Below are 9,408 nucleotides of genomic sequence, written 5' to 3'. Positions count from 1 at the left end.
ACCGGCCTTGGAGTCAGGAGTACCTGGGTTCAAATCCGATCTCAGACACTTAATGATTACCTAGCCGTGTGGCCTTGGGCAAGCCACTTAACCCCGTTTGCCTTGCAAAAACTAAAAAAAAAAAAAAAAAAAAAAAAAAAAAATCCTACTCCTCTTTCTCCTCAGTCCTACCTTAGTCCTACTATCTGTAGGTGGCACTGCAGGGTTATGCATTGGGAGAGTTCTCTAATACTTTTTCCTCTCATCTAGATTGAAGGTCTTTTTGTCTTCACTCAATATTAGGGACTTTAGTTTTCACACACACAAATTAGAAGCATAAAAAATAAAGTTTCCACCTGAGGAAGTTGGAGATAATAGTGGCAGGCTGTAGGCTGTGTGCTCTTTTAATTTAGGGTTAGGGGAAGCAAGTAGAAGAGAGATAAACTGGTGGGGGTTCTTCCCTTTTTAATAGATTAGGATGGAGGTACCACCCGAAAAAACAGAATTTGGAAATCAAATCCATAGAATGAGTTTGGAAATGAAACCTACACAGATGAATCCCCAGGTGAATCCATGCAAAGCATTTCAGATGATTAGCTGTCCAAATGCAGGCAGCTAGGTAATAAAAATGAAAAATGAGCTCCTAACAAGTTTGCTTCTGAAACAATATCAATAATTTTTACCTCACTTCCTCTATGCATCACCAATACAGAACCAGGTATTTATTTATTTGAAACTATCATCACTGGATTTGTCTCTTTTTCCTTTCTCAGCATTTTCCATAAGCCCTACTATATACCTGAATGCTTTCTCTCATGTCTGAACTGACAAGCTTTTTTTTAGGTAGATTATTGATTTTTTTTAACATTTTAACATTTTATTTGTTTTCCAATTATATACAATAGTAATATGTACCCATTATTTTTTGCAAGGCTCTGAATTCTACAATTTTCCCCCTCCTCCCTTCCCCCTCCCCACAGAAGGCTGTCTGACAGTCTTTACATTTTTCCATGCCATACATTGATGTAAATTGAATGTTATAAGAGTAAACATAAGAATAAACATAACCCCCGCCCCAAAGAAGATGAGAGACCTCAAGAATAGAGAGAGAGAGAGGAAAAAAATTGTACTTCAGTCTGTGTTTAGATTTCAAAGGCTCTGTCTTTGGGGTGAGTTGCTTTCTTTTATCATAAGTCCACCAGAGAAGTTGTTTCAATATTTTTCCCACAGTTGCTATTACTAGTTCCTACACTCTATTTCTCCCTACTCTCATTTATTCTATTCTCACTCTCTTTTCATGCTGGCCCTGTCCAAAATAGTGTTGAATCTGAATACCCTCTCCCTTGATCTTCCCTCACTTCTATCACTTATTCCCCCTCCCCTCCCCTCCCCCATTCCCCCTCATCCCATCCCTTTCCTCCCATCCTTCTCCAGGGCAAGACAGATTTCCTCACTCTATTAAGTGTGTGTGTGTGTCATTTCCTCCGTAAGTCATTTCCAATGAGAATGAAGGTTCACTCATTCCCCCATCCCTTCCCCACCTCCACTCCACTGAAAAAGCTTTTTCTTGACTATTATGTGAAATCTCTCAGCTTCTTCATCTCCTTTTCCTTCCTCCCAGTACTTTCCCCCATCGCCCATTGACTCCATCCCTTCACCACATCATACCATTATATTCTGCTCCTTCCTATGTCCTGTCTATATGTGCTCCTTCTAACAGCTTTTAATGAGAAAGTTCATGAGTTATCAATATCTTCTTCCCATGCAGGAATACAAACAGTTCAATAGCATTAAGTTCCTCATAGTTCGTCCCTCTCCTCCACTCCCTCTATGGTTTACCAGAGTCCTGTACTTGGAGATCAAACTTTTTGTTCAGCTCTGGTTGTCTCGATAGGAAATTCTGAAAGTTCCCTGTTTCATTGAAAGTTCATCTTTTCCCCTGAAAGAGGATGCTCAGTTTTGCTGGGTAGTTGATTCTCACTTGTAAACCAAGATCTTTTGCCTTACAGAATATCATATTCCAATCTCTAGGAGCCCTTAGTGTAGATGCTGCTAGATCCTGTGTAATCCTGACTATGGAGCCTCCATAGTTGAATTGTTTGTTTCTGGCAGCTTTTAGAATTTTCTCTTTGATTTGGGAGTTTTGGAATTTGACTATAATATTCCTTAAAGTTTTTCTTTTGGGATCCCTTTCAGGGGGTGACCAGTGAATTTTCTTGATTTCTATTTTACCTTCAGCTTCTAGGATCTCAGGGCAATTTTGCCGTATTATTTCTTGAAAAATGAAGTTGAGGCACTTCTGGTCATGGCTTTTAGATAGCCCAATAATTTTTAAATTATTTCTTCTGGATCTGTTTTTCAGGTTGTTTTTCCAATGAGATATTTCATATTTCTTCTAATTTTTGGATTTTTTTGGAAGAGTTTTATTTCTTCCTGATTTTTTACAAAGTCGTCAGCTTCCTTTAGTTCCATTTTGCACTTGAAAGAGTTATTTTCTTCAGAAAGCTTTTTTTAATCTCCTTTTCCAGGTGGCCAATGCTGCTTTTTAAGGCATTCTTCTCCTCATTTGCCTTTTGTTTTGCTTTTTCCATTAGGCCTAAACTGGTTTTTAACATATTATTTTCTTCAGTATTTTTCTGTATATCTTTCACCAAGCTTGATTTGGTTTTCATGATTTTTTTGCATTGCTCTCATTTCTCCTCCCAATTTTTCCTCCACCTCCCTTAATTGCTTTTCAAAGTCTTTTTTTGAGCTCATCCATAGTCTGAGCCCATTTTCTATTTCTCTTGGAGGTTTTGGATAAAGAAGCTTCGATTTTGTCATCATCTGAGTATGTGTTTTGATCTTCCATGGGACTGAAGTAATTCTCTATGGTCAGATTCTTCTTTTTCTGTTGTTTACGCATTTCCTCAGCCCAAGACTAATTTATAGCACTTCCAAGACTTTGGGGTTGGTTTTTTTGGAGGGGGACACCCCACTGGGACCTTTATTCCTCCAAGGTCTTATGCTCTCTTGCCTGTGTTTTGATCTGTAGATGACCACAGCACTACCCTCTACCCTGGGGATATAAGGAGGGATCCAGACTTCCCTTCTCTGGGGGGGGGGGGTGCAGGCTGCTTTCTCCAGATTCTTGCTGCAGATTCTGTGGCTGTGCTCCTCACTCCACATTCACTCAGGTGCAGCAGAGTTCTCTCACTGCCCCTTCAAGCTGTTGCTGGTGATTTCTGGGCTGGGCTGAGCAGGGCCTTTTTTCACAACCCCCAGTCCTGGTGAAACATAACTTTCCCAAGGAAGTTCTAAGTTATCTTGGACTGGGAAAATGTATCACTCATTCTTTCTGTGGGTTCTGCCCCTCTAAATTTTGGCTAGTGCCATCCTATGTTTTTTTTTGGGGGGGGGTTGGGGGGTCAGAGCTCAGGAAATGCTGCCTTCATGCCACCATCTTGGCTCTGCCTAGATTATTGCTGTTTAAGTAGCTTCTGGGATTATATGTTTTCTTGTGCCATTCAAAAAAAATATATAACTTTCCCCTACCCCACTCTAAAATAAAACTTTAAAAAATCAGATTTCACAGGGTCTATATGGTGAACTTGCCCAAAGAACACTTGAACTGTAAGACCCTCTGACTCTATTTTCACTGGCTATTCCAATCCTGGAATTCTTACTTCCTAATCTCTGCCTCCTGGCTTCCCTGGTTTCCTTTGGGTCTCAGCTAAACTCTCAATTGTAAGAGGCCTTTCCCAATTCCCTGTCTTGCTGGTGCTTTGTTGATATAGCTAATCGGATAGCTATGGTAGCTCAGAGTTGTTTTGATTTGTATTTCCATTATTATTAGTGATTTGAAGAATTGTTTTCATATAGTCGATAACTTGAATTTCTTTTGAAAACTTTCTTATTATTTGACCATTTTGAGAGGAATGGTTTTTGTTTTTATATTTATGTATATATCTCAAATATTGGATATTACCTTTATTATAGTAATTTGCTGTAACTTATTTTTCCTAATTAATTGATTCCCTTCTAATTTTAAATGCATTGATTTTGTTTATGTAAAACCTTTTCAATTTTTTAAATCCATATTTACCTATTATTTTTATACTCTGATAATCCCCTTCTTCCTATTTGTGCTTTACCTTTTCCTTTGATTTCCTTATGACTTTTTATATTTGTATTTGCAGTTTACTATGGTATAGACTGAGATGTTCATATGGCTAGCTTTTTCAGAAAGTTTGAGAAAGAGGGAGGGATAAGAGCAATAGTTTTTGAGGATGATGGTGAGGTCTTAAAGGATAGAGAAAACGGATATATCTATAGGTAGCAAAGAAGGAAACAGTACATTGGGGTTGAAATTGAAGTTTATAGTGAGAGAGGGGATGATAATGGGTGTACTTTGCTGGAGATAACAGGAGGGAATGCAATCAGGGGAATGGGATCAAGGATATTTAGAGAGGACTTTTGTGAGAAGGTCCATTTCTTTATTAGAGACTGTAGTACAGGAGTAAATAGTGGAGGATCTAAGGAGGGAGGGAGAAGAAACTTTATTGAATAGATTTACTTTCCTCAGAAAAATATGAGGTAAGATCCTCAGCTAAGAGGATGGGAGGAGAGGTTTATAATGTTGCCCTCCCTTGTTTGTTTGCTTTCCACATGTTGCAGTATATTCCTGAATAAGTGGATTTTAGTATTATATTATCTAGTTTTAACAATACTAACCCTCACAGAATAGGTATGTGGCTTGAAAAAAATTCTCACAAAGAAATCATGTTTTGAAATGATACCTGTTTCTGTTCTTTAAAAATATTCTTTGTTATATGGGAAGGAGGAGGGGGATAGAGGAAAAGTGTAGCTACAACATTTTTTTAAAAGAAAATAATGCTAATAATCCAAATAAAAGAGAAGAAAAAGAAAATGGTAGGACTGACGCTTAATTCTACTACAAGTTCTTTGTCACTCATATGATAAGTAAAAGACATTATGATCTGATGGAAAGTCATCCCAAAGAAATCAAAATTACCAAAATAGCTTGAAATATGGATTTACATTCATTATAATTAATGATTAACTTTGCTCTAAGATTTTATTATGCTACAAGATATAACAAGAGTTTCCTATGTCTCAGAGAAACATGGGAATAGCATTTGCTGAATTAAAAATGAGAGTATCTCACAGAGGACTACAATGACATGTATAGAGAATGTGATCAGGCTACCATATTCTCAGTGATGAACAGCAAAGAAGAATAAGAGTCAAACATGCCTCTAAAAATCATATGACACAAAGAGAAGATAAGGTAATATTATGAAAAGAACAAGAGTTGAATGAAAGATTGATAGCCAGCTACTGGTAGCTACTCTCATGTCTAAAGAGAAAATAAGGAAGGTCAATATCCCCAGTAAATTTATCAAAACTTTCATATATGAGCACTTTGAAAACTTGAAGACAGAATTCTACAACTTATTTCAAAATCTTCCAAATGAAAAGTTTCAGTGAATTTTAAACCCAATTGTTAATGGGCTAACTGACTTACATTGTGGAAAGTGGAAATTTGCTAACCAAGTGTCAACACAAATTTTTCATAATTGGTGGAGGGGATTAAAAAATAGTGATTTGATTTAATTGTAATTCTTCCATATAGATCTTCATTATTTTTTTTGCTTTGTTTTCTTTTGTTTTGCAAGGCAATGGGGTTAAATGACTTGCCCAAGGTCACACAGCTAAGTAAATATTAAGTATCTGAGGTCCCTTTTGAATTCAGGTCCTCCTGACTCCAGAGCTGGTACTCTATCCACTGCACCACTTAGTTGTCTCCTACAAATATTATCTCATTTGATTGTTACCACCCTGGGAGGTAGGTGCTGCTATTATCCTCATTTTATACTAGGACAAATTGAGGCAGACAAAAGGTAAGTGCTGACTCCAGGCCCAGTGGTCTCTCCACTGCATTACCTAACTGTCTAGACTAGAGTGTAGTTGGTTCTGGTGTCTTCAGAGTGACTGGTAAATAAGAGTCTCATATTCCCCACATCATTTATTTCATCCTTTATAATCTGGCCCCTATTCATCTTTTTATTCTCATCGGACTAGAATTCTACACTTTATAATTAATTCAAACTTTTCTCTGTTCCTCACACAGGATACCCTTATCTCTCATTCTCTTATCTCTGTGCCATTGTATTGACTGTGCCTCTCCTCTACCTTCTGCCCTCCTCCCCCCATACCTGGAATTCACTCTCTCTCTCTCTCTCTCTCTCTCTCTCTCTCTCTCTCTCTCTCTCTCTCTCTCTCTCTCTGTCTATCAATCTTTCTTACCTTGAAGTACAATTTAAGAATGAACTTCTGGAATTAGAATTGGGAAGGAAGAGACAAAACTCTCACTCTTTGCAGATGATATGATGGTCTACCTAGAGAATCCCAAGAAGTCATCCAAAAAACTACTGAAAACAATTAGCAATTTTGGCAAAGTTGCAGGTTAGAAAATAAACTCTCATAAATCCTCAACATTTCTATATATGTCTAGCAAGATACAGCAGGAAGAGCTAGAATGAGAAATCCCATCAAAGTAACCTCAGATAATATAAAATACCTGGGAGTCTATTTGCCAAGACAGACTCAGAAACTTATGAACACAATTATAAAACACTTCTCACACAAATTAAATCAGATTTAAATAACTGGGTAAATATCAACTGCTCATGGATAGATAGAGCTAATATAATAAAAATGACAATTCTACCAAAACTAAACTACCTGTTTAGTGCCCTACCAATCAAAATTCCAAAAAATTACTTTAATGAGTTAGAAAAAATTGTAAGTAAATTCATATGGAGAAATAAAAAGTCGAGAATTTCCAGGAACTTAATGAAAAAAAAAGTGCAAAGGAAGGGGGCTTAGCCCTACCTGACCTAAAATTATATTATAAAACATCAGTCATCAAAACTGTTTGGTATTGGCTAAGAAATAGAGTGGTGGACCAGTGGAATAGACTAGGTGCAAAAGCAGGAGACAGTTATAGTAATCTGCTGTTTGATAAACTCAAAGAGTCCAGCTATTGCGATAAAAACTCTCTCTTTGATAAAAACTGCTGGGAAAATTGGAAGTTAGTGTGGAAGAAACTTAGATTAGACCAACACCTCACACCCTTTACCAAGATAAGATCCAAATAGTTACAGGATTTAGACATAAAAAACAATACTATAAGCAAATCAGAAGATCAAGGACTAGTTTACCTGTCAGATCTATGGAAAGGGGAGCAGTTTATGACTAAGAAAGAGTTGGAGAACATCACCAAAAAGCAACTAGATGATTTCGATTACATTAAATTAAAAAGCTTTTGCACAGATAAAACCACTGTAACCAAGATCAAAGAAATGTAGAAAATTGGGAAACAATCTTTACAACTAATGATTCTGACAAAGGACTCATTTCTAAAATATACAGAGAACTGAGTCATAATTTTAAAACAAGAAGCCATTCCCCAATTGACAAATGGTCAAAGGATATGCAAAGGCAATTTATAGATGAGGAGATCAAAGCAATCCATAGCCATATGAAAAATTGCTCTAAATCATTACTTATTAGAGAAATGCAAATTAAAGCTTCTCTGAGGTACCACCTCACACCGCTCAGACTGGCCAGTATGACCAGAGAGGATAATGATCATTGTTGGAAGGGTTGTGGGAAATCTGGGACACTATTACACTGTTGGTGAAGCTGTGAACTCATCCAACCTTGCTGGAGAGAAATTTGGAACTACGCCCAAAGGGCAACAAAAATGTGCTTACCCTTTGACCCAGCAATACCACTACTGGGTCCATAACCTGAAGAGATGATGAAAAAGGGTAACAACATCACTTGTACAAAAATATTTATAGTAGCCCTGTTTGTGGTGGCAAAGAATTGGAAATCAAGTAAATGTCCTTCATTTGGGGAATGGCTTAGCAAACTGGTATATGTATGTCATGGAACACTATTGTTCTATTAGAAACCAGGAGGGATGGGAATTCAGGGAAGCCTGGAGGGATTTGCATGAACTGATGCTGAGTGAGATGAGCAGAACCAGAAAAACACTGTGCACCCTAACAGCAACATGGGGGTGATGTTCAACCCTGAAGGACTCACTCATTCCATCAGTGCAACAATCGGGAACAATTTGGGGCTGTCTGCAATGGAGAGTGCCATCTGTATCCAGATAAAGAGCCGTGGAGTTTGAACAAAGTTCAAGGACTATTCCCTTTAATTTAGAAAAAAAACAGATATCTTATTGTCTGATCTTGTTATCTCTTAGGCTTTTTGCCTCTTCCTTAAGGATATGATTTCTCTCTCATCACACTCAATTTGGATCAATGTATAACATGGAAACAAAGTAAAGACTGACATTGCTTTCCGTGGTGGGGTGGGGGAAGGGAAATAAGATTGGGGGGGAAAGTGTAAAACTCAAATAATATCTTTAATAAAAAAATAAAAAAAATAATGACCTTCTGCATGAAACCTGTCTTGATCACTCCAAGCTGTTAGTGCCCTTCCTTTCCACACTACATTGTATCTATTTGTTGCCTCCCTCATTAGAATATAATCTCCTTTCAATAGAATTTTTTTTTCATTTGTATCCTTAGTACCTAACCCAATGCCTAGTACTTAATTGGCATTTAATAAATGTTTGTTGATTGGTTAGTTGAGCAAAAACTAGAAACATGAACATAATGCTGAGCAAAGACAAATATAGTTGCATAGGGAATACTTGGTCCATCTTGGCCACTGGACAGGGCTGAGCCTAGGAGGAGGAAGAGAGGGAAGGAATTGGTTAGATATACCCAATTTTAAGGAATGGATTCAAATGGGAAATAGGGACTGTGAGGTTTTTTACAATGACTTACAACTTTACAGATCAAAATAAAAAGGAATCCCAGGATAATCTCTTTTCCACATTTAGAAAATTAGTCAAATCCTCATTTCTTTGTGACAAATAAACAAATAATTAATGGTGTTCATGTCCTTAATTAAAGATGGGGGAAACCCCCAACATTCCCTCATGGCCTAATGATTTAAATCAGCCCCATATGGTCACATATATATTTCAATCAGATTGAAATAGCAGCTGCATATGTTTTATATTTAAACCATTTGATTGTGAGTCATAGACTTCAAGATTAGAGTTTTTCATTGGTACCCTTTTCAACATTTTGCCCACTGATAAATGAAATTATCTAGGTATGATCTATTTGTTCCATCATCATTGTTCTTGTTCTCTTCACCAGCAAAATGATTGGTAAATTTTTATGGTACAGTGGGAAAAGCAATAGTCTTGGAGTCAAAAGACCTGGATTTGTATCCTAGCTCTGCCACTGATACAATAACTACCTGTGTGACCTGTGTGATGATGATAATGATGATGGCTAACATTTGTATAGAACCTATTATGACCATGTACTG

Source organism: Macrotis lagotis, chromosome 1 (genome assembly GCF_037893015.1).
Source record: "Macrotis lagotis isolate mMagLag1 chromosome 1, bilby.v1.9.chrom.fasta, whole genome shotgun sequence".
Lineage (NCBI taxonomy): Eukaryota > Metazoa > Chordata > Mammalia > Peramelemorphia > Peramelidae > Macrotis > Macrotis lagotis.
The sequence above is the reverse complement of the archived record's forward strand: the minus strand, read 5'-3'. Positions refer to the sequence as shown.